This window comes from Symsagittifera roscoffensis, chromosome 4 (genome assembly GCF_963678635.1).
Source record: "Symsagittifera roscoffensis chromosome 4, txSymRosc1.1, whole genome shotgun sequence".
In the NCBI taxonomy this organism is placed as follows: domain Eukaryota; kingdom Metazoa; phylum Xenacoelomorpha; order Acoela; family Convolutidae; genus Symsagittifera; species Symsagittifera roscoffensis.
The window spans coordinates 53,570,049-53,596,069 of record NC_087065.1 but is presented as its reverse complement, the minus strand read 5'-3'; the positions used below and the strand labels follow the sequence as shown (position 1 = coordinate 53,596,069).

Below are 26,021 nucleotides of genomic sequence, written 5' to 3'. Positions count from 1 at the left end.
TTTAAATCATATCCTTTATCCCTTACTCCATCAAAACAAATTGTAGGCGTAGCAATTAACCAACTCCAGGTCAATGGGCTAGTAAGCAAACAAGTCACAGAATCATTGGCTTCCTTAAAGTGTGGTGTAAGCAATTTCGCCTAATTATTTTTCGATAAGTTTTTTTGGCAATGAGTTCGTTTTTCTGAACAATGGGGTGCTTTTTCCCTTCCTAAGAGTTTTAAAAAATAATTTTTTGGTTTGCATTGACCGATTGTTACATCAATTGGCATGCCAATAATTAGGCCATGACAAACATATTTGGTTTTCAATCTTCAATTTTGACATTGTAAAGCTCTCCTTACACCATAAAGTTGATGGTTTATATGCGGTGGGCGTGAAGGAACAAGAGCCAACTTAAGCGTATATTTAAGAGTCGATGAACATAGTGAAGACTCTTATGAAGGTTGTAATGTAATTTTTTTTGGAAAAGTCTTAAAATTTGTTCAGGCTCAAATTTGATGTTTTGTGGTTTGGCTTTCGGTTTCTTTCTTATTTCAGTTCAATTTCCTTGTGCAAAGGAAGGCATATTCTATTATCAGACAGCAAAATCACGAAAAACTTGATCGATTTCTAGTTTCAAAAATAGGGTTTGATTTTTCAGATTTCCCAGTGGATTAAAAACTTTACCTATGGATCAGTTTTTTCAAACTGAGTTAATTTTATAAAAACGTGTCAATCAGAAATTTTATTCTTGAAATTCGAAAACATTTAAGGCCATCTGTTTTTTCTTGGAATTCGAAATTTAAGATATCTCGAAAAACAAGTCAGTATTTTTTCTGTTTACTTGTGTTCATTGACTATTTTTCATTTTCTGTAGGCTATATCTAACGGTATTAAAGATGAGATCCCAGTTTGAGGTTTTTCAGCTTAAAGTTCTTTCATGGAAACTCAATGCTCATTTCAAATAATTTTGTACACATGTTCCATCCGCAATCAGTTTTGTAACTGCAAAAGTTTATGCAAAAATGAAGTGATACTCTCTCTATCTTGTGGAGAGCACGAAAAAAGTCAAGATTGTTTTTGGTTTGGCAGCGCCTTTGACATTACAGCCCCCCCCCCCCTTGGTTACATCGGGTAGTGTACTGTTGTTGTTGTTGATGGAGCTCGTCATAGATGATATGAGGGACGTAAACGTCCTGTTCGGCCAATAAACATTAAAATTTTGTCCGGATTTGTTTGCAAAACTGAGATAATGGGGTTTGAGCCCAAAGTTAACAATCTTTCTTCATTCCATTTATCTCATTTCAGGATGAAATGCTCTGTGTCTTCAACTTCTTCACTGTCACACTGACGGCACTGCGGAGATTCAATACGACCAAAGAGATGCTCAGCTTTAGCTAGGTTACTACATCGATTCACCCGGAGCCTATGCAACAAAACTTCCTCTTCTCTTGAACGATTAGTTGAATGCTCCAAAGCCATGCCATTACAAATTCGTCTGTGTAAGTGATCTTCGTCCACTTTTTGCCGGTAATCTTCTAGTGTCACTTCTTCTCTATTCGTCAGAATAAACTCTTTCGTACTGAGATTTTCTGGTTTATCTTGGATCATCTTTCTAGCGGTAACTCTCCAGTCCGGACGAAATCTGCTATCCCCTCTCGCTTTCAGTCTCTGAGGCGGGCCGTCATCTGTCAAAAGATGCAGATGATGATCTATGGGGAACCGGAGGAACTTACTGTACAAAATGGCTGCCTTTTCGTCACTGTACTGCTTCAACGAAGAAAGCCTTGCCTCAGCGCGAGTAGCGACGGCATTGGAACTTGCTGGCGTGCCACAAATAATTCTTGCTGCTCTGTTGTTGCATGCCTCCAGTTTATTCCAATTCGAGTCCGAGAGAAAAGAACCCCAAACTTCACTGGCGTAAAGTGCTCCTGGCTTGACATAGGCATTATACAATCTTCTAAGGTCAGTGGATGTCAGACCCCAGTTCTTCCCTGACAAACTAGAAAGCAGTTGTGTCCTTTTCCTCATCTTCTTCACCATGATGTTTGTGTGTTCGGAAAACGTCAACTGTGTATCAATGTTGACACCCAGAATCTTGATATGCTTGTTGAAAGGAACTTGTGTGTTCTCCAGAAGAAGAGCTGGCTGTGCTTTGCCTGCCGTCTCTCTCGGGTCCAGCCTGATCACTAACCCCTCAGTCTTCGACGGTTCAATGAGCATATAATGATCACTCGCCCAAGAACTGACGCTATCCAGAGCTGGTTGCATTCTAGCTGCTGCTGAATCAGGAGAGGGTAGTGTACTCGGTTCGCTTCTGCTTATGTTGCTTCTAATTGATCTGCCTGACTGCATAGTTTCTGTAAAATTTTCCTTGCATCTTTATGCCTATGATATTGACATTTTATTGCGTTTGCTGATCATGTACTAAACGATGGATAACGCTTTATGTAAATTTTTACTTCGTTTTCATCCCGACTATTTTGAGTTTGGGAAAGTTTCGGGTAGTTTCATCTGAACCATGCAGATAAATGCGATGCTGGAACTTTTAAAGTTTTCAGGCCTCTTATATCTCGCGTAATTATATTTGGAAAACCAGCTTTGATGCAAAAAATTAGCGAGATGCGGCGAATGTTTTTTAAGGTATCAAATTACACCCTTTCCAGATATTATACTACGAAAACGAGATTCAATCCATTCCTTGATGTTTTCATCCCTGGCGTATGATTGATCCGTTTGGTCCCCTAGCATCGGTAGCCTCAAATAACTTACAACAGGAGTTGTTTGTTATTGGAGCTCGTCATAGTTGTTCATGTTTTTAGGTCCCCTCTGAGTAGACGTTTTTTGTGTCCTCTGAGTAGACGTTTTTTTATGTCCTCTCTGTGAAGACTTTTTTATGTCCTCTCTGTGTAGACGTTGGTTTGTGTCTTTTCTGGACACAAACCAGTCTCTGAGGCGGGTGATGCATGTGATGATCTGTCGGGAAACGAAGGAACTTCCTGTACAAAATGGCTGCTTTTTCGTCACTGTACTGTCTCAACGAAGAAAGCCGAGCTTCTGTACGAGTTGCGACTGCGTTGGAACTTGCTGCTGTTCTACAAATAATTTTCGCAGCTCTATTGTTTCCAGCGTGTTCCAATTTGAGTCAGAGAGAAAGGAACCCCAGACTTCACTAGCGTAAAATGCTCCTGTCTTGACAGAGGCGTTGTACAATCTTTTGAGATCTGTGGATGTACGACCCCAGTTTTTCCGCGACAAACTAGACAGCAGCTGTGTTCTCTTCCTGGTCTTAACCTTGGTGTTAGTGTGTTCGGAAAACGTTAACTATGTATCAATTTTCACCCCAGAATCTTGATCTGCTTATTGAACGAAACCTGCGTGTTCTCCAGTTGCCGAGATGGTCGCGCTTTGCCTGCCATTTCTCTCGAGTCCATGCTGATGACTAAGCCTTCTGACGTGAATGGTTCAATAAGCATAAAATTTTCACTAGCCCAAGAGCTTACGCTGTCAAGAGCCGGTTCATTCTAGCTGCTGCCGGAGTGAAAGCTTCATTATAAAGCGAGTAACCATCTAACTGCAAACTTGCGCTTTTGATGTCTGGAGTGTTCTGAGCAATCCTCGTTGGCAAACTGGGCGTGGCAAAACAGAAAAGCAAAAGCGACAGATGAGATTCTTGAACAACTCACTGCTGGAACGACTTGTACTTGGACAGAGAACTGTTCCATCTGACACAAGCTCTCCAGTCACTGAGAAACGACTTGATCCAACTCAGGCAAGTAGGATTGAGGCCAGCTTTAGCTAAATCTCTTAGCAGACCTCCACGCCAAATTATCTTGAAGGCTTCTTTGAAGTCCTTTGCTGTAATCACTGTTTTTTTTCTTCATCAGTAAATTTTCAAAAGCATTTTGACAGAGGTTGGCGAGAACATCTGTTGTAGATCTTTAAGCGCGAAACCCTGACTGATAATCTGGAATCAGGTGTTTATTCTCTGCCCAATGTGGAACACGGGCTTCCACCGTTGACACCGGTACTTTGGTGGTGCACGGCAACAACGAGACCAGCCTATAATTCTTAGTCTCAGAAGGCAGCTTACCATTCTTCAGAATTGGCACTATGACTGCTCGTTTCCAGCAATCTAAAATTTTTCCTTGACGTAAAGTCACGTTGAAAACCCAAAGCAAAAACATGATGCAATTCAAAGGCAAATGCTTGATCATCTGAGGAACACCTCAATCAGGACCGGCAGCTCCATTCTACATCTTCTGTAAAGCTTTTTCTAGTTCATCTTCAGTGAAACTGTCACCCGTTTCTCTTTCGTGGTGCCTTTCAGACCTGCTCTCGTCATCAAGCAAGCTTTCTTAGAGTCCTCTATGGTGATCTGAACTTTTCTAGCTGCGGCATAAGTTTTCACTGCAATTTCCGGTTTAGACTTGTCAGTGATTGCAGACCTGTCTCTGGCATTTACTGGATTGTCCGGCAATGCCAGCTTCTCCTGGCCATCCATGCTTTGAAGCGTGCTCCAGACCTTGGTGCTGGGAGTCAACGGAGACAACTTGTTAATAAACTCCCGCCTGCGGTGTCTTTTTCCCTCCCTCATAGTATCTGCGAAGATTTTCTTCGCGTTCTTGTACATTTCAACCTTTTCTTCACAAGGGTTTCCTCTCAAGAGACTGAAAGCTTCCTTCACTGACTTCTTCGCGCTCTCAAAGAGACGAGACCACCAAGGCTTCCTATTATTCCCAACCTTGGTGAGAGGAGTTGATTCCTTTGCCGCCTTCTGTATCTTCTCGGTCAGGACTTTGTAATTCTTCTCCAGAGACAGATCTTCATTCCACTCTGGCAAACTTCCGTGACACACACTGATGTACTTCTCCCAGTCCGTTTTGCGAAAGTTAAGTTTGCGTCTTGACTTTTTTCCTTCATCCCTGAGAAGCCAATGACAAATTGAATTGGCAAGTGATCAGAACCAACTGTTTCCAAAACCTCCCCAAGAACAACTACTCGCCACAGAACTGTGCACAATGGTGATGTCGGGTGCAGTTTCCACCATCGCGTGACCCAATTGTCGAACACGTGTCGGAATGCCACTATTCACATGCGCCATGTTGTCTATCAACCAGTCGTCGATCTCTTCTCCCAGCTGATTCGAATCCTCTGCTCGCGTCCCAAGAACCATGCGCATTTACATCCGCGGAGTGCAGCCTGTGTTTAGACAACCGCGTGTTCATACTCGTCAGTATTTAGACAAATACTGTATGAACCAATCAGAATCGAGAAAAGACATAAATAATCCAAAATAAATAATAATTGTTTATTAATTTCTTCTTTGTCTCGATTCTGATTGGTTGAAACAGTATTTGTCTAAATACTGACGAGTCTGAATACGCGGTTGTCTAAATACTGCTATGTAATCAACATCCGCACGTATAACAGAACTCCTCTCTCTTGGCCACTGGTTCAGATACAATGCCTAATCTCTCGAGTCAGCAGCGCCCGTAGCTGGAGGCCGGGACATGTTCCAGAGATTCATCCAACCATGCTTGGTCTCCTTTGAAACTGCCCAACGACACCAGAGCAGCTCCTGTCGGAAGACTCAAACTGTCTAACCTGCGTGCTGGACTCCTAGTCTGACGAACACTGCCAAACCTCTCTGAGGCTGCTCGTTATGAGGGTGCTTGTTGTGCTCTATGAACTTTCCATTCGTCGATATTAGGGTTTGCAATAGTACTCATCAACTTCGTCTCTTGTGACAACGCAACATCAATCTTCTCGTCAAGAAACCCGTTGAGACTAAAGACCTTACCTCTCCATCCGTCGATGTTCAATTGCAACACCTTCAATCATCTGGGTACGGGTGTCGTCACTCTTTGTCGCCAAGTTTCGGTGGCAGGTTATTGAGCTGCGACTGGAACAACAGAAGCAGTGGGAACTGTAGAGACACACCCACAGTGCCATCTGAATTTCTGATCTACCCTGATCTCTTGGGTCGACATCCATGCGCATCGTTAATGTATCCATTTATTGCAATCAACACAATAGATAAACCAGACTCTGCTACTAACCGCCTCAGAACAATAACCACAGGGCTATTTCACATGTCGCGGGTTCAACTCAATATCCCCTGCCAGTATAAGAAGACACCATAGATCGGGGTCATACTATGGTGTCTTGACAAAAACCCGTGATGCCTTGTCTATGTCTTGGTCGAACACTCTTTGAATGAGATTTTTAAAACCCAAGAGAACAGCTTACCACGAGACGATACAGAAGGCGTCAAAGGAGTCAACTGCTCTCGCCAAGGTTTTGACTAGTTCTGTGAGAGCGCGAAGAAGTCGATGAAGGATGCTTTTAGTCTCTTGAAAAGAAACCCTTGTGAAGAAAATTTTAAAATGTACAAGAACGCGAAGAGGATGTTTGTGTTTGCAGATACCATCAGAGAGAAAAAAAAGACGCAGCTGGCGGGTGTTTGTTGACACGTTGTCTCCATTGACTCCTAGCACCAAGGTCTGGCGCACGCTTTAAAGCATGGATGTTAGGAAGAAGCTGGGATCACCGGACAAGCCAGTAAATGCCAGAGACAGATCTGCAACCACTGACAAGTCTAAAGCGGAACTTGCAGTGAAAATTATGCCGCAGCTAGCAAAGTTCAGATCACGAGGGAGGACTCAAGGGAAAGCTTACCTGGTGACGAGAGAAGGTCTGAAAGGCACCACGAAAGGAGAACTGGGTGACGGTTTCACTGAAGATGAACTGGAAAGAGCTTTACAGAAGATGTAGAATGGAGCTGCAGGTCCTGATGGAGGTGTTCCTCAGATGATCAAGCATTTGCCTTTGAATTGCATCATGTTTTTGCTTTGGGTTTTCAACGAGAGTTTGCGTCAAAGATAAATTCTTGTTTCCTCGAAACGAGCAGTCATTGTGCCAATTCCAGATTGCCAGTCAAGATTTTGCGCCAAAAGATCTACAACAGATGTTCTCGCCAGCCCCTGCCAAAATACTTTTGACAATCAACAGATGAAGAAAAAACAGTGATTACAGCAGTGGACTTCAAAGAAGCCTTCAATAGAATTTGGCGTGGAGGTCTGCTCAGAGATTTAGCTGAAGCTCGCCTTCATCCTACTTACCTGAGGAGGATTAAGTTAATTCTCAGTGACAGGAGAGCTTGTGTCAGATGGAACAGTTGTTCTCTGTTCAAGTACAAGTCGTTCCAGCAGTGAGTTCTTCAAGGATCTCATCTGTCGATTTTGCTTTTCTGTCTTTGCACGGCCAGTTTGCGAACGAGGATTGTTCAGAACACTCCAGGCACCAAAAGCGCCAGTTTGCAGTTAGATGGTTGCTCGCTTCATAATGAAGCTTTCACTCCGGATTAAGCAGCAGCTAGAATGCAACCGGCTCTTGACAGTGTAAGTTCTTGGGCTGGTGAAATTTTTATGCCAATTGAACCATTCACGTCAGAAGGCTTAGTCATCAGCCTGGACCCGAGAGAAACGGCAGGCAAAGCGCGACCAGCTCTGCAACTGGAGAACACACAGGTTTTGTTCAACGAGCACATCAAGGTTCTGGGTGTGAAATATGATACACAGTTTATAGTATCATAGTTCAGATGGGAAAGAGAAAACAGTTGCTGTCTAGTTTGTCAGGGAAGAACTGGGGTCTTACATCCACAGATCTCAGAAGATTGTACAACGCCTATGTCAAGCTAGGAGCACTTTACGCTAGTGACGTCTAGGTTTCTTTTTTCTCTGACTCAAATTGGAACTAGCTGGAATCAATAGTGCTGCAAGAGTTATTTGTTGCGCACTAGCAAAATCCAATGCAGTCGCAACTCGTACAGGAGCACGGCTTACTTCGTTGAGACAGTACAGTGACGAAAAAGCAGCCATTTTGTACAGTAAGTTCCTCCGTTTCCCGACAGATCATCTGCATCTTCTGACATATGACGGCCCGCCTAAGAGACTGAAAGCGAGGGGGACAGCAGATTTTGTCCGGATTGGAAAGGTACCGCTAGAAAAAAGATCCAAAATAAACCTGAAAATCTGAATACGAAGGAGTAGATTTTAACGACTAGAAAAGAAGCTACACTTGAAGATTACCGGCGGAAATTGGATGAAGATCATTTACACAGACGAATTTGTACAAACGTTCTGCTAAATAGTCTCCGGTTAAACCGCTGTAATTATCTAGCAAAAACTGAGCATCCTTTTGGTCGTATTGAGTCTCCGCAGTGCCGCCATTGTCAAAATGAAGAGTAGAAAGACACGAAGCATTTTTTTAATTGAAATGCAATAAATGGATTGAGGAAAAAAATGCCACTTTAGGCTCAAATTCCAGTATTAAAGTACTGCAAACAAATCCAGAACACGTCTTACAGTTTATCGGTCGCCAAGTCACCCAAATCAACTATGACGAGCTCCAACAAAAACAACTCTTTTTGTAAGTTATTTGAGGCTACCGATGCTAGAATGCATCCGGCTCCTGACAGCGTAAGTTCCTGGACTAGTGAACACTATGCTCATTGAATCATCCAAGACAGGGGTTAGTCATGCTATTTGGGACGCCGTCTCGTGTCGGCAGACGTGGAACCCTCGTGGGGGGTTCATGGAAGAATTTTGTGAAAATGTGGAACATGAGTACCAGATGAACAGTTTTAACGATAATTTGTATAAGAGATTTTTCACGACACCAATCCTTGCTGTTAAGACGCTGTAGATGACTGGGCGCGCACAGGCTTCTTGACAGGATCGATGTTAGATATTTTTGCGGTGCTTGTGGTGCTAGGTTTTAACTATTTGTTACGTAAATTTTAAATTCTGTAAATGGGAAAGCTTACAATGAAAGTTAACCTTATCTCAAATTTCGTTTTTATGATTTTTTCCTGTAACTCTGTAATATGAAGTTTTCTTATTATCTCAGCTGCGATAAGGGGGTGTAAACGTTTTATTTATACATTGCATACAATGAGGTCGACGTTTTTGAGCTGAGGGTAAAAGTAGAACGAGACGAGTAGAAAGTAGAAAGTAGAACGGTCAGAAAGTAGGGTTTCTTTAGATGCAACTTGAAAAATTAGCTGTACAAAAGAACCCATAAGCAAAGTTATTTAATATTCACAGGTATTGAGCCTAGTGATTATATTAGATGCTCATGGAATTTCTTCAAGATCAGAAAATGTCATATTCTTAATAATGAGACTCGCTTGAGGTAGCTGGTAGGTTAAAGTGCTTAAAAGGGAAAATTTTTTGTTCCTACAATTGAAAATGGGGAGGAACTTTGTATTTGGGTGTTGTAGTTTTTTCATTTTTTTTTTCATGCAAAATCAGCTACCACAAACAATCATCCAAGAGAGTTGAGTGGTATATCATAATAAAGACCTTTTATTCATGATTGGAACGACATTTAACAATATATTCTCCCAGTGACGAGAAAAACTGGTTCAACGTTTTTGATTTTTAGTTCAATTTCGAGCGAAAAATGCGATCGAGTAACGTTCGTTGTATGGAAATTAACTACGTTTTTTGAGAATAAATTTTGTCGATCATGCCTAATTTACTAATTCTCTAAGCAATCGTATAGTTCTCGAATCACATCACCCTCTAAAAACGACACTATTTTGTAGAAAATTAGAAAGAACGTTTTTTCTCTTTTTTTTTAGGGAATATAGTCGAAAAATTCTGTGCTACTTGCACAGCAATCGGCTATCATTGTTACTAATTAATCTTGCGATAGACAAGTGTGTTGTAATTGGGTACTAGACTTGTTTCCCGTAAACAACTTTGTTCTCAGAATGGTCATTTCAGTAGGAATGGTAAACTGGACCCGATTGATAGGAATTTACCCTTTCTGACATGCTCAACTTCTTGAAACTCGAATAAAACTTCTATCGTTCAAGTATTAATTGATTCAAGACTATTTCACGTTGTAAGTAATTTTTTAAAAAACTTTTCTTGCATTTTTTCTTGTTGCGGGTTTCATCCTAGTTTCTGTCGGTTCATTTTCTGTTTTTTTAAACGCACATTTTTTTCTGGTAGTTTTTCTTGGCTTACTTTTTGAAGCATGGGTTTTTCCAATTTAAACAGTTTTGTTATGACTGAAAATTCTGTTTTGTAAATTTACTATTCTAATTTTGCGTAATGTGTTTTTCACCCGTACGATAAGCAAGGGTATTACAATCGGGTACTAGACTTTTTTCCCGTTAACAACTTTGTCCACAGGACTCATTGTACTCCTGATGCACCTTGGTTCACAATGAATTCAAATTGTTTAGTGTCTCTTGCACACTTAGCCTGGTGGTAACAAATACGTCGGGGTCGGCAAAAGTCCTGGGTTCGAATCTTGTCAGGACCATTTTTTTTCAAACGGTAAATTTTCCGGCTCAAAAAAATTTCGGCCTATTATTTGTCTGCTTATAAATTGTCGGCTTAGTTGCCACATCTAAGAATTGTTTATTTTAGCTGGAAACAATTTTTAGTGCAGTTGTTTTTAGCAGTTTAAAAATCCGGCCAAATTGAAATTTGCTTTTCACAATGTTTTTAATTTTAGCAGCTCGGTTTGTTAAAATTTCGCTTTTTATAACTTTTTTTGTCTTTTTATCGGCTTAATAATTTTTGGCTGAACTAATATCGACTTAGTGGCGTCTTATTACGTTGTTCTTTTTTTGCGTGAGTGTGCTCTGAGGGTAAAAGGGACTTAACATTTTTATAAGCTCGGAATTATTTTGAGTTTTTTTCGGCATGAAGGGTTTCTGCTCAGGTATTTTCGGCTTTGTCGCTTAGTAATTTTGTCTTTTTGTCTTCATTCCATTTTTCTGTAACCCCCATGCTTTAGACGACAACGCCTGGGAGTTCGATTCTTGTTGAAAACTGTTCCTTTTTCTTGCAAAAAGAAAATTTTGGGTAATTTAGATTATTGTCTGTCCGCTTATTTTTGTCTGCTGCGTTCTACTGATAGGACTTTTTTGAAAACTTGCCTTCTTTATAGCATCCCAAAGCTCTTTGTAAAGTTTCTATTGGTGCAGGTATTTTGATCAGGATATTTTGACTTCTGATGCAAATTTTATTGACAAAGAGATTCTTGAAGTTTTTTTTTTCATTTTTTTTTCTGTTTGATTTTAATCATAGTTTTTGTTTTATTTCTTATTTGTATCGCAAGTAATGTGTAGCTCAGCTTCGCCTCTTTGTTTTATTTTTTTTATTAAATTTAAACAGTTGTTAATTAGGCTTAGTCATTTTATATTGCGCAAAATATATTCCTATAGGATCATAAGCTTCAGTATGGATGGGTCGTAAAAACTTCAAGTTTTCATGAAGTTTTTTATGACAACAGTTTTTCATGCTCATCAGGTTTCGACCCAAATTTTGTTGCCGCTTAGTGAATTGTTTCTAGTTGCTTAAGGAAATCAAATTAATCTGTTTTTACGTTTTTTTGTACAAAAAGATTTAGTCATGTTCACTAACTGATAGAGGCTTAAGTTTTCTGAATCTGACAAGCGAAAACAATTTGTTTGTTAATTTTTATTGATAGTTTCATACTAGGCAATACAGATTCCATTTGATACATTTTCCAATAAAACATGATTTTACGCTTGCGATTAGCAAGCGGTATCAAATTATAATACACACTTTTTTTCGGGGTAAAAACTAGTTTAACAAAATCAGTTGAGTCACTTATGACGCGGCTATGCAGCTGACATGCTCAATTTCATTAAAATGAAATTTCATTTTATCTTCTGGGTGTGTACTAGTTACTACACGGTAGCTTCAGGCGGTACTTATAAAAAAATTTCACCGAATGAGTTTTTTTTTCGGCTCAACTGGTGCACACTCAAAGATTTATGGCCTTTTATGCGCTTCTTGTTCAGTTGCAATTGAAATTGAAGTGTCTTGCGTGTCATGTTTGCCTAGAATTTCTCTTTGATAAAAACAGGTATTATGAAAGTGTTTGGGATTGGTAATTTTATTATTTAATGAGACGCTTTGGAAAATTTTATCACTTTGCAGAAAACGATTTTTTTTTCTCAAACAACCTTCTACCAATTTTCAAAAAAAATGGTATTTATGGAAAGATCACTTCATTTTTTGTGTGCCTGCATGCTCTCCGGTCTTTTTTGCTTATCGTTTTGTCTATATCCTTCGAAAAAGTCTGTTGGAAATGTCAATTTTCTGATTTGTTGACAGTTTTTTAGACATTTCTTGATAACTATCCTGCCAAATGTGATATCATTGGTTTAATTGAAGCAACCGGTTGTGTGGAAGCTTTATTTTAAAATTTTCTGCGCCCAATTTTTTAAAGAAAAAATTTTTGCCATCAAGCAATTGGAAATGTTTAAACTTTTACCGTATTTTAGTTGAGAAGCATCTAAGGTTTTGGCCTAAGCCCAATTTTTGAAGTTGCGCATTTTGTCCAGCACTAGTTAAATAATTTCAAAAATTGTCAAAAAATTACATCCAGTTTTAGCTGCGCCCTTGTTTTTCTTTGCCGAGACACACGAAATAGTTGGTTCACCTAGTTTTTTTCAAGTTTTTGATTTTTTTTCGACTTATGCTTTTTTCATGATTGTGTTGTATCGCAGATGGTGCGAAGGGAAGCTTCGCCTCTGTGTTTAATTTATGTAAAAGGTTTAATTTTACCGGAAATTCACTCTAGGAGATGAAAGTAAATTTAAAAAATTACTTCAGAGCTACTTGTGATTTTGGAAATCATAATTTTTCTTAAAAAAATAGAAAAGTGTTTTTGGGAAATTATAATTTTTCTAAAACAGAACAAAAAATTTTCGCCATGATAATTGCCCTCGACTGTTTTCATAATGTACTAAACATCATTTCAGCGAACTCTACTATCTGCTTTTTTAGTTCAAATTTATCATTTAAAAATTCATTAGCAATTTTTGAATACTTTATTAGAACTTTCGATTCATTAGAACCTTTTTTGAATTCTTTGTTTTCGTTGAGAGTTAAGAAAAGCTATGGATGGATCTTGTTCACTACTAGATAGAAGCACAAAGTTTCTGAAATTATCGAGCGAAAACAATCTGCTACCTACGATAGAGAAAAAAGTCTAGAGTTTATCTATGTTCAATTTGTATTGATAATTTTATACTATAATTTTATACTATACTATAATTCTATAAAGATTTCATCGGATGTGATTTTTAATAATAAAACTTTAAATTCTTATTCAGGGTTAAATCTAACTGACAATCTTTTTAGGGTGACAAAAGTAGGCTGAAAAAATTTTCCAACATTAACCTTTTTCGAGAAATACTCGTCACGCTAAATGTTTTTTTGACGGTTTTAATAAAGCAGTGAAAACCCACCCTCTCAGCCGAATCTATTGCTCGCTTTTTTGTTCAAAATTGGAATTTAAAAAGCCATTAGAATGTTCGTAATACTTTTTTGTTATTCTTTTTGTAAACATTTTTATTGAAAGATAACTCTGGTCCTGTAAGGCCAATTCTAATGTATTTTTTAGGTTCTCTCCCCATACCGCGCAAAAAGTGGCCCGCAAAAAATGTATATTTTGTAAAGTTTTGTTCTTAAACAACTGTGGTAGGAAGATTCTGTGCTACTTGCACAACACTTGGCTCCTCTTTGTTGTTTATAATTTTTTGTGGTAATTTGTTCAAACTGTTAATTTAATTGTATAACTATAGCTTAGGAGAAATAAATTCTTCTTTTTCTGCCTTGATTCTGCTTACACTGTCTACGAAATGTCCCTCTCGAAATAAATTCAATTAGTGTGGTGCATAATTGATAAGTATTCGTGTGCAAAATGTTCACAATCAAGAGACTTTGAAGTGCCGAAGGTACAGAAATGTTAACTTGTTCAGCAAGAGTGTAGATTCTAAAACGAGAAAAAAAGGATTTTTTTTGGGATTAATACTGGGTGAATTGAACCAGCTTTATGATCAGTTCTATGCTCAGTACTCATTGCTGAGCCGATTATCATATAACTATTTACCGTTATCGATAATTCTTGGTAATACGATCCCAAATCGAGAAACGTTGCGCACAAGAAGTTTTTTCGGCGCTGATTGTTCGACCAATTATATTCAAACATTTTGATTTATTTTTCAAAATAATAGACATCAAATTTTGTGGATTGAATGGACATCTTTTTTTGTCTAAGTGACTTGTTGAAATGGGTTTCATTGAATATTATCATTTAAAAAGTTCAGAAAAGTGATTTTAAGCGGGAATTAAGTAGTAGGAAGAGTTCTTTGCTACTTTAACAGCGACTAAAATCGCGTGATGAAACTTGCAAATTGTTGTTGCCGGCCCGTTTCTGTGGCATTTTAAAGCATCATATCATATTCTGATTCGCTTTACAAATGTTTCCTCCCGAAGTTCACCTGGTAAATAATACTATTTTGAAGTTGCAAAAATCATAGGCTGTGTTTGTCTGCTGCTGGCAATTGTAGAATGCCGTTTGGAAACATGTTTTTCTATCTTTTACCTTTTGACGTGTTGTAAGACTGCTGATGAATATATGTTCTCACACGCACGTCAAAGGGAGAAATTTTTAGGCGGCCCAAATGGTCAACTAGTAATGGAATGGTAGATAATTAAGAGACCCAATTTTAAGCCCACATTTCTGTCCCGGCTCAATTCCAGCCTTCTTTTGCCTGCGTTTGAACCAAGTGTTGTGTTCATTCCTACTTGAGCCATAGCAAATAGAATAGACTGCAGCTCACTTTTGGGTTGTGTGTAGTGAACTTTTATGGAGAGCAGGGCAAAGAGAGCAGGCTGGTCGGGAGGGAGATTAATGGTCCTAATGTCGTTACTTCCTTACAGTTTCCTCTCTTTCTTCCATTTCTCGCTTCTTTCTTAGTTCTTCTTACGCCGGTTGCTCTTACCAACTAACTGGTAGCAGCTAACCCAACCAACCAATCCTATCCGGTCTTGTTCGGTGCGCTGCTGCTGCTGCTGCTTTACTGCTAGCTGTGCCCTTCTTTTTTCTCTTCCTTTTTTCTTTGTTTCTAATTTTTCTCCTCGCCACCTATCTACATCTCTCTTTCTCCTCCGCCGCTCTCTTCATCATTTGGCCCAATGGCCCTTTTTTAGGATGCGAAAAAGATATGAGCTATTTTATTAGATTGAAGAAAGCGAAGCTAATGTGTGTGTATGTGTTTATTGTGTCTCAATGTCCGCTCCTTGTTCTTGTGTGTTGTGTCGTGTGAAGGAATGCGAGCGAAAAGATAGCTTTTTGTTCTAATTCTGTTCCAATTCAAACAATTCATCTCCAAACTTTCAATATCCCTTACACGCTATTTGCTGTTCTTTCTCTTCGTTTTTTTCTCAATCTTTTTTTACCATCCAACTCAGTGAGCGGTGGCGTTATTATCCTGCATACTAATACTAGTGTTGTTATTATTACTATCGGTGCTGACTTGCGGTGGATCGTTTATTGTTATTATTTTTCTTTTTTAAACAGTTTAAACTCTCCACCAGAATATTTTTCCACTTCAAATTGCTGGTGATCCTATAGCTGTGTGGCTATTTCATGCCATATTCGCTTACTTTTTCGCAATTCCATCTACAAACATAAATCACCAGTTTGCTTGCTAACTTTTGAATATCGGTATAATTTACCACGCTGGCTTTTATGGCACATAAAACGGAGTTATTTATTGCTTTTTTTAAGATCAACTAATTTATTGTTTTAGATTTAGTTTAACAGTCTGCAAGTCGGATTACTTTCAGTCAACCGATCTGAATCCCATTTAGGTCATTTGGGCGTGAAATGGTTAAAACTTAGCGACCGGGTTAGTCATCATCAATTTCTGTTATTAGTTTCAAATGTCTGGCTATCAATTCAAATTTCTGGTATTAATTCAAATTTCTGCCATCACTTCATGATGCAAAGATTGTCTCTTGTTTTGTAAATATGTTCATTTTGTTAACTTTGGTTGGAACTAGTATTTCGGGCTTTGCATGTACCAAATAGGCGGCATGAACTCTAGTTGTGTTTCCCTCATTTGTGATTAATTGATTGTGACTTTTTAAATCGATTTTTTTTTCGGTCAAATGATTTTTGAGGCAGTTTAATGGCGTTTGGTAAGTTCATGACGAGATGGCGATGGAAGCGTCCATCCTTTATTTTTATTTCAATTATGACTAACACAAATGCTCTTTAAGAACTGAAGAGGTTATACCAGCTCCTTTTTTCGTCACTTTTTAAGAAAGTTTGTCCAAAATGGCATGAATCAGCGAACTAATTGTTGAACCTGATGCGTCGCCAAAAGAATAACCTTTTTATTGAGCTAACACGCTTTGTCATTTCTTGCATTTAACTTGAGGGAATAAAATTTAACCGAAAAATTGTAAAATTAGTGCTTCTGGACTAAATTACAATTTATTGTGTGACTTTTTTTGAAAACTGTAGGAGTAGGAGGGTATACACACATTTGGCAGCTCTCATGTTTCGCAAAACTTGATGGCGTGTTATGCTTTTGATTTACTTTTGTACCTCATTTATAACGAAACTTTGTTTGTGGAATAATTTAAGTTTGATGTGATATATGTTACGTGAAAAGTTAGCGTTGGGTCTCGGGCAAACACCCGCTATGTCAAACATCCCAATTTTTGTAATAATTACGTAAAAATTTGACGGAAGAATTTCAAAAACAAGATATATATCAATTAGCCAGTTCTAATTTAGCCGACCCTGAGTTTAAGGTCGCCGGTGGGTGCACGTCACTGCTTTACGGCGATAAACGGATCTAATTTTGATATGGAATGATAACTTCTGTTGGCATTCTCGTAACACGTTGACGCGACAGCCGCGCTCACTAATCATTCGGCCAATACAGCATCTTTTAAGCGAAAGGAAGATATGGGATCTTTGCACTACTTTGAGAAAAATGTCGAATGTTTACCCTAGCAAAGCTGTTTTTCGAATCTTTGCAACACTTAGATTTTTCGGATGCTTGAGTTATCGGATTTTTGCCCGGCACCCTTGTAAGCATGCGGCACAAAGACTTATACTCGGATAAAAGATTAGTGGTAATTTTGGAGAAAAAATGTCCAAAAGTTTATTATATTTTTGGAGTAGTTGTTTAACTTTTTATTCAAGCGAAGTACGGTTTTGGCTTTGAAAAGTTGTTGGTCTTTTAAAATATAAATGCCTAAAGTCAAAGTCGAAATGTATTAAGCATACTCTAAAACAAGCCAGCTCGTATCAGAGGAGAGTCTCGAATGTTTCGACCGACCTTGAACGTCAATCAAAAGCTTTTTCCATTCAAAAATTTCTGTAAATTTGTTCAAAAAAATGAGAAAATGACCCCACACACTATTTGAAGACTAAACGGATATATTTCGCTGATGGTAAAGTTTTAATAAGAGCAAATTGCTTGCTTCAGTTCTATTTATAGAGATTTAATTTGCCGCGTTTTGTGCTCTACAATGGCACGAATTACATTGCGCGTTAATTATCCAAATTTCAATTAAAGTAATCAAAGTAGTCCCAAATTGATTGAAACTTCTATAAAATTGCAAAAAATGACCACAGGTAATTTTTATTCAATTTTATCTGTATATCATTATCTTTCAGTCTGTATAAAAAGTATGTCAAAAATTGCTGGGTGAAAAAACTTTAAGTTTACTTGGAGAAAAAACCCTAGCGCAAGTATTCTGTCACTTTATTTAAAAGTCATACTATTAATCTATGAACTTAGGAGTAACTTACGAATTCCAAACGAGTAATTTTTAGAGTTTTGAAAATTCTAGATTTTTTGCCAGAAGACCCAATTAAAAAATTTGAAGTTATATATTTTTAGTCACAGGATCGCTGTCTTCTTTCTTAATCAGTGTTTTTGTTCTTAGACCTGTTAAGATTAGATATGAGATTATATTTCTAATTAGAGGTTATGATTCTAATTCTCTGTAATCTTGGTAAAAACTTTTACCAAAATTGTTTCGTATGATCTTCGAAAATAAATGCATTTGATCTTATCTGTACAAAGAAAGAAGAAAGGAAGAAAGCAAGGAAGCTTATTTATCTAAAACCAAGTATTATATAACATCATAATTTATATGATAATCACCAAGCAAAGGGTAGACGAAGAGAAATATCAATGCCCACTGAGTCTGCCTTTGAGTCTAAAAGTAGTTCGAAATATATTCTTATTAACATCAATTTTTTCAAAAATATAAAACTATTCGAAAAGAAAGAAATGCATGGAACAACCTATGGCTATTTATATGAGTCTGGTTCATAAGATAGTTTAATAACTCGGTACAAAAGCAGAACAGATTTGTCAGAAGAGATCACAAAAGTTCCGCTTGCTGTGCAAAAAGCCAATAATGTTACGACCATAGTCACTTCTGGTAAGAGTTACAAAAAAAGAAATACGCAAAAAAGAATATGCGTGAAATTTAGATTTTGAAAGTAATCAAATAACTAGGATAAAGCAATATTACATTTTAGTCAGATCATTTACGTGCATTTTGTAACCGATTCTTTGGTATATCTATTTACACGAGCAATGCTTCTGTTATAGTATGAACTATCTTTTTTTTTCCAACCGAAGTCGCAAATATTGATGCGATAAAATGTGTTCATTTTAAAAGTGTTCATTTTAATCAATAACTAGCTAATTAGTACAGCCAATGCTAAGGATTTTAACACAGAGTATTATTGTTCCGAGTTTCGTAACGAAAGTAACGGAATATTTGTGCTCGGGGTGGTTTTTTTCTTGAGAACTTTTTAACTAGCCATTGTTGACGAGATTTTTTTCAATATCATTCAAAAAAATTTTGTACTGAGCTTAAATTTGGAAAAATATATCATCTGTGATAATTTTTTCGTAAAGTTATGGGGGTATAAAAATTGCCATTTTGGTCAATTTGGGACAATTAACGCGCGATATATTTCGCGCTATTCACGCGTAAGCGGAGATTCAATCCGTCGTAGAAATCGTTCCAAAATGGTTGAAGGAAGCTTTTTTGCTATAATTGATTTGTTAATAGGAGAGAAATTTATCACTCTGTACTTAAAATGGCGTGTGGGGAAATGATTTTCACAAAAAATCTCAAATTGAAAAAAAAATTCATTTCATTTTGATTACATATATTTTTTCATGTTTTTACTGCTCCATAGACTGCTTTATAAATTGAGGCATGATAGCTGGTTTTTTTTACAAATTGACTGCTACTGCTAATGCGTCATAATTGGCGTGCGTCACTTGAGAAATTTTGTAGACTCAAAGTTTTACTCATTCAATTTTTCCCAGTAGCGTTATCGGTCATATTTTTGCTTGTGTATGCGAAGTGCAACATCGGCTCTGTGTATATAATTAAATGCGGGCTTCACTATCTCGCCATGTTTAAGCTTTTTCACCGTAATTTTTTTTGCATTTTTAACAAAATAATTTTTTCACGTTTATCGTATTTTGCAATGGTTAAGATTTTTTTAATCGATTTTCCTGTTTGAATTCAGTGTTTATTTCACCAACTTTAAAATAAGCAATCCAATAGTGGTATGCTGTCAGGGTTTTTATCCGGGTGTTGCGATTTTGGCCTCCATATATGAATTACCAAATCCTTTTAGGTTACGAGATACTAGAAAACATAATTCAAAAATTTCTAGAAAACATAATTCTTAAAATTTTCTGAAAATTTGAACTTCGCGAAGCTGTACTTGGGGGCTGTCAAGGATTTTCAGGGATTGCAAATCTTGATTCCAAATCTCACTTATCAAATCCTTGTGGTTTTCGAAATATGACGTTTTTTTGTGATTTTAAAAAAATTTTCAAAAAAAAATTAAATTTAAAAAAATTCGAAGAACTCAATATTGTAGTTAAAAACTGTGTGGAGTCAGAAACTACTGCCAGGAATTGCGAAACCTGCTTCTGATTATGAGTGCTCAAATCCTTTTAATTTTCGAGATTTGACGTTTTTTAGAATTCTTCCAAAGTTTCAAAAAATTTGAAGTTTGCATCTCTATATTGAGGCTTTTTCAGGATGCTCCGAGGAGTTGCAATTTTTTTCCACATTTGACTGCTCAAATTCTTGTTGTTTTCGAGATATAACGTTTTTCATGATTTTTTCAAAAAGTTTTCAGAAAATTTAAATTAAATTTTTTTTGTTCAAAATTTGTTCAGAGTTCCCAGCTCTGTAATAGGGACTGTCAGAATATTCTCAGGGGTTGAGAATTGTGCCTCTAAGTATGGCTGCTCAAATCTTGTTAGTTTTCCAGATATGACGTTTTGTTATTTTCAAAAAAATTTCAGAAAATGTAAATTACATCTTTTTTTTAAATAATTTGAAGTTTCTAACCCTGTAGTTGGGGGTTTTCAGAGTACTTTCAGGGGTTACGAATCTTTCCTCCAAATAAGGGTGCTCAAATCTTTGTAGTCTTTGAGGTATGACATTTTGATTTAATTTTTCAAAAAAAAATTCAGAAAACCTAAATTACAACTCTTTTTTCATAATTTTAAATCCTTAGCCCTTTAGCTGGGGGCTGTAAAAGTACTCTCAGGGGTTGCGAATCTGCCCTCCAAATGTGACTGCTCAATTCTTCAAATATTTGGAGATTTGAGGTTTTTTATGGTTTTAGAAGTTTCATTTTTAGAAAACTTGGATTTGAAAATTTTCTCAATTTGAAATTTCTGACCCTGTAGTCTAGTTTTGTGACTGTACTCTCTATATATAAAACTTCACAAGTTTTTATGATTTTTCAAAATTTGAATTAAACAAACTTGAATTAAAAAACTTCGCAAAAATTGAAGCTACCAACTCTGTAATTAGCTGCTGTCACGGTAATTTCAAAGGATGTAGACTTTCTAAAATATGCGGTTTTTTAAGAGTTGTTAAAAGTTCGAAGCACCGGAGGTGCGTTACACGCGAGTTAACTCTTAAAATGCTTTTATCGATACTCAGAAAGTTTTGGCATCTCTTTAGTGCAGCTAGGACAGCGAATGAAATAATGATATATCACTCGAAATCATCTGCCGTTTTTTTCTGTGGCATCAGATTTTTTTTTTTTGGGGGGGGGTTTGTATCGAATTCAAAGAGCCTCTTCGCCTTCGGTGGTTTCTTTGCACGCCTTTAGTTTTATTAGGTTTAGTATGTTCAGAAGAAATATTCAATAATAAATAGGAAACTACAGACAAATTCGTTCGTAAAATTCTACCTTTTTTTGGAAAACATTGGAGTTAGTTACATGGAGGTCACAGATGATTTGAATATAGTGTCAAAACTTAGTCGTAAAAGCTTGCTGAATGCTTGCGCAAATTGACCAGTATGCATAACTCACAGTACAGATAGACCAAATTAAAACTGAAAGGAATTGCGTCCGCTACCCCTCCCTAAATCCGCCCCTGGCTAGAAGAAATCTTGATCAACATATTCATAAATGAAAATTGCTTTAAAATCCTATAGAATTGGTTTGAGGTTTGGTCTCTAATCGAAAAAGCTTGTGCAAGCGTAATTTTTTTGAAGAAAAACTGGATCAAACCTTGATTTACCGGTTAATTGGGTCACTAATTTAGCAGAACATAATTAGTTAAGGAAACAGTCGAAAAGCACAGGTGTTGCCGTAATCTTTTTATAATGCTGTTTCCAAATACTATTTTTAGTCTAAAATTCTTTCATTGAACTATAATGCATTGTAAACTATCGTTCAGCTAACCTCGTTCAATGTGTGTCCTGTTCTGTAGCCCACGGGATAATTTTGCAATTTTCATTGCAGGATAACTGCAGTGTTTATACTTCGGGTTCAGTGTGGCGTTACTTATGGCGACACGAGACAACTTTCATTGAGTTTCAAAATAGGTCTCTAGATTGATGCAATTTTGGATAAGTATGCAAATAGCTTTTAAAATATTCGCAATAATAACCAATTTCTGTGCTAGCTTATCTTTTTTCAAAGTTTTTTTTTATTGTTTCGAAGTTTAAAAAGTTTCGAAGTTTTAAAACTTCGAAAATTGTTTCAATGTTTTAAGAAGTTTTAGAATCAATATAAAAATGATTCTTCGCTTAAATTTATCTAAAAATGAAATCAAATCAAAATAAAAAAAATTTGTAGTTTTCAAACTCAATTTTTTTTTCATGTTTCAATCCTTGCAGTTATCAATGGTATCATAAATGAATGCAAATTTTTTTGGTAACTTTTATAACGGAATAAAGGAATCAAAAATGCTCAAATGGTTACTTTTTCTTTGCTGAAACCTCTGGGTAAAATTTCAGCTTATTGGGTGTCGGCAGTAATTCTGTTGGCTTACTTTTTTATTTTTAAATCCCGTTGTGTCGATTAAGATTGATTAAACTATTGAAGGCAATTCTCGAAACTTCTAAATCAACCTCGCTGAAATCAATATAATAAGGTTGAAAAAAAGTGGATACTTTTTTCAAGTGTTTTGGATGTTTTTACCAGAGTTTTGGACACCTTGTTTCAAGTTTTTTATTTGCTTGGGTCTTTATTGGTTCGTTTTACGACGATTGCTCTAGCTGGAATCTTTTCGCGATACTAAAGAAATCAGCTTCTGTTTTTCCATCCTTTTGTGTGCTCCTAATTTCTTCTAATTTCGAAATTTTTTCAGTTGTCATAATGTCGGCGTAGCTCCAAGTTTTTATACCAGGGACTGATCTAGGATTTTTTCGAGGGCGGCGGATAAAAAAATAACGAAATTTTATCGATCTTTTTTTTTCGGTCGATCACATTGATTTTCTGATCTATCTCAAATCCGTATAAAAAAACAGATCAAAATTTGAAAAACAGGCCGAAAAATGCGTTTCAGGCTATGGATAAAAAATGGATATCGTAAAACAGTCCAAAATGGGGAAGGGTTGCGATCATTCAAAAATTTCGCAGTTTTGTTTCAATTGTTTTATTCAATTCAATTATTCATTTTGGAAAATCGTAACTGAAAATTTTAAAGCAATAATTAGTTTGAATTTTCCTTTTTTTTTCTTCTTTTTTGAAAGCTTTTTTGCATTTTTTCGTTCTGAGTGTGTGCAGTTGGCTTAAAGCAACTTATGGTCCTATTTTTTTGTAAATTATAAATTCATTTTAATTTTTTTCCAGGTGATAGCACAGCATATTGTTTTAATGAAAATTTTTCTTTTTTGCTTTATTTTTCTGAAAAGTGTTGGTTAGAAATTTGACTTGTGACTGTTTTGTCTAGAATAGGTAATTTTATAATTTCAATCAACCATCTAGTGTAGAGGTAAAACAATTGCTCTGCTGGAGACGGCAAAGGCTTTTGGTTCGAATCCGGTCGGGAATTTATTTTTGCAACTAGAATGTTTTTTTTTCGGACTATCGTCCGTTTGTTTGTTTTGTCGGCTAAGTTCCCATAGCCCCAATTGTTTGAACTTCAGTTTTTTTGTAACGCCAATGCTTGAGACGACAAAGTCCGGTGATTAGTTTTCAGTCAAGACATGTTTTTTGTTAAATGTGATTTGCAGTTTTTTTAGATTTTGTCTATCTGCTTGTTTTTATCGGCTTAATTCCCACAGATAGGACGTTTTTAATACTTCAGCTTCCTTCTAGCATTCCGAAAGCTTCCTTTAAGGTTTTTTAATTGTGCAAGTTTTTTTTGTTCCGGGTGATCGCCTTTTCTGCAGTTTTTATAATTTTTTTATAATCTCATGTGGACATATTTGGCAGTTTTTCATTTATATTTACGCTCACGGTTTTTTTTTCATCTTTCATCCGTTTTGATGCTAGAAAATCGGCCGAAATTATTTTAACGGAGCCGTTTATATCTTTAACTCAACATTATAGTTCAAAAAATACTCTAATTGTTTGTCTAGTTTTTCATATTGAGAATTCATTTTGGCAGAAACCTGTCGGTTACTTTACAGACATATATTGAGCCTGTTTTTCCTTTAAGTTCCTGTTATATTCCAAGTTTGTGTTCCAAGTTTTTATCATTTCTTTTTTTTTCTGTTTCTCGTAAAATGTTTATTCGGTCTAAAAAGTTTCGGATAGCCTTGTATTGGATTATTGGCCTCATTTTGCGTCATTTAATGACAGGTTATTTTTTTTGATTTCCTCAAATGTGTTTTGCGACATTTTTTTGATCATTTTTTTTTCATTTTGCGTACGCAAATTTTGTGGGCATAATTACCAATTCATACATTTTGTTGCAATGCTAATCTACTGCTGTTACTTGTCCTTCTCGGCATAATTTTTCTCAAAATGAACTTAATTCAAGAAAGTGAAAGTTATGTTTATACCTAGTTTTCGATAGTTTTGTATTCGAATCTAATTATTCTGTCGGCTTACTTGCCATGCTATGATTGTGATATTTTGAATGACTTGCGTAGCCTCGCTTCGCTTCTGTTGATATGATGCATCACTCGGACTCATCTGATGTTTGTTTATTGGTAACTGATTTTGCCGGAAAAATCATAATAAATTGCAATCGAATTCAAAAATATTACACTCGAACATAAATTTTTCTCGCAGCTTATTGTCAAAACAATAATTGAATAAATTACTATTTAATTCAAAAATATTACACTCGAAAATAAATGTTTCTCACGGCTTATCGTCAAAACAATAATTTTTTCCGAGAGCCATGCTCAGACAAAGCTCACATACTCGCTGAAGTTTCTTGCCTAAGAAATCTGCAATGTTCACTTTTGGAAAAATTAAAATCTCTGAAATCGTTTCTCCGCTGTATCATTTCTGTTGTTTAAGAATTTTTGTACATTTTTTTGAATTCAAAATGCTTCGTTAATATATATATTTTTAAATTTGTCCTCTAATTTTTATAGGACCCTTGTCTTAGTCTATAGTTGGCCACAGTAGCTTTGGTAATTTTCAAATATACTTATTCTTTTAATTTTCAGGGCTGGTTTTTTTTATCTTTTCGACCATCTATGAGAAATTTCCTGCCTGATTGAAGCAATTTGATCATATCTGGTACATAGGGTTGTTCCAAGAGTCTCACTTAATTGAATTTAGACATTTTGCTGTTTCATATCGCGCAAAATTTCGAGAGAACGTCTTTGGAAAATATGGAAATCTGCATATCTGATTTCAGTTCACTTTGGTGGTAGCAGCATGTTTTGAAGTCAAACGAATTCCTTCCAGATTTGTCCCGCTAAGTCGGGGATTGTTCTCAAGTGTGTATTATTGTTATTCGCTTTGTGGCCTCTGAAAGTTATAGCTTTTTGTTGATCAACGTTCAATGCTCTTTATTTAGTACCTCATGTTTCCAATGTGAAAAAGTTGGCCGTGGTCGAATCGTAAATGTCCTCAGAGTTGCCGCAGGATATTCCTAAATGCACTTCGAAGATCTCTAAATTCGCTCGTAAGTAAAACATAGTGTGTCAAACCTACCGGTTACTAAACCGAAACTAGAAAGGGCTTTAAAAGTTTTCCTTTCAATAAATTGTCTGGTTTCGGTTTATGACTGACTGGAACTAATTATAATTGGTGCCCTATTCAGTTAAACATATGGATTATCTTTAAAAAGTCGATCTTGAACTTGTTATTTGGTTTCAAAACTCGGGAAATAATGTCATCTGGTCTAATCCATTATGGGTGCTATAAAATGAAACGCAGAAGTGACCTATTTTGCGCTTTAATCAAGATTTTTTGCACGGGTGGGTGCTCTCCTAATTTTCGTACGATAGCCTCATATTGATAGAATATCTGCTCATTTTGCAATAGGGGATCCTCTACTAGACGCGAAACTTGTACATGCCTAACGATTACATTTAGCTAGTGTTCACAATTAGGTACCATCTAGGAGTTGAAATTTAGGTTGATGCAACTATTTACTTTGAGAAAAAACATTGGATTTTTTGTTTCATACTTCGAACATTCGTGGTTTCGGTCCAGTCTGATTTTCAACCCTTTCATGAAACAAGGGAACAACAGTAATTTCCTTGTGAATTTAATTCGGTATTAGCCCAAATATAGTTGTATGGAATTATGTTTCTGTTAGTTTTACTTGAAGGTCTAAATTCATGCCATTTAAGTGTTATGTACTTACAACCTTGTATGGGGAGATCAACAGCACAACAGTTTTCTGAGGTAAGCCCTCTTGATTCCGGAGTGCAACCAATAAAGTACCCCCTCCCTAATAT

At 36.6% G+C, this 26,021-nt stretch overlaps 1 protein-coding gene across 3 annotated transcripts in view; it reads left to right on the top strand.

Moving 5' to 3' along the window:
* LOC134844148 (sodium channel protein 1 brain-like) overlaps positions 1–26,021 on the top strand; it is an 84,043-nt gene that overhangs the window by 805 nt on the left and 57,217 nt on the right. The window contains exon 1 of one of the 3 annotated variants that reach the window (XM_063860677.1): positions 14,700–15,739. The exons of 1 other annotated variant lie outside the window; for it this stretch is intronic. The gene's annotated coding sequence lies outside the window, so the exon portion shown is untranslated. Of the gene's footprint in view, positions 1–14,699; positions 15,740–24,959; positions 25,241–26,021 lie in introns of those variants that run through there. One more of the 3 variants, XM_063860678.1, reaches the window with a different exon arrangement.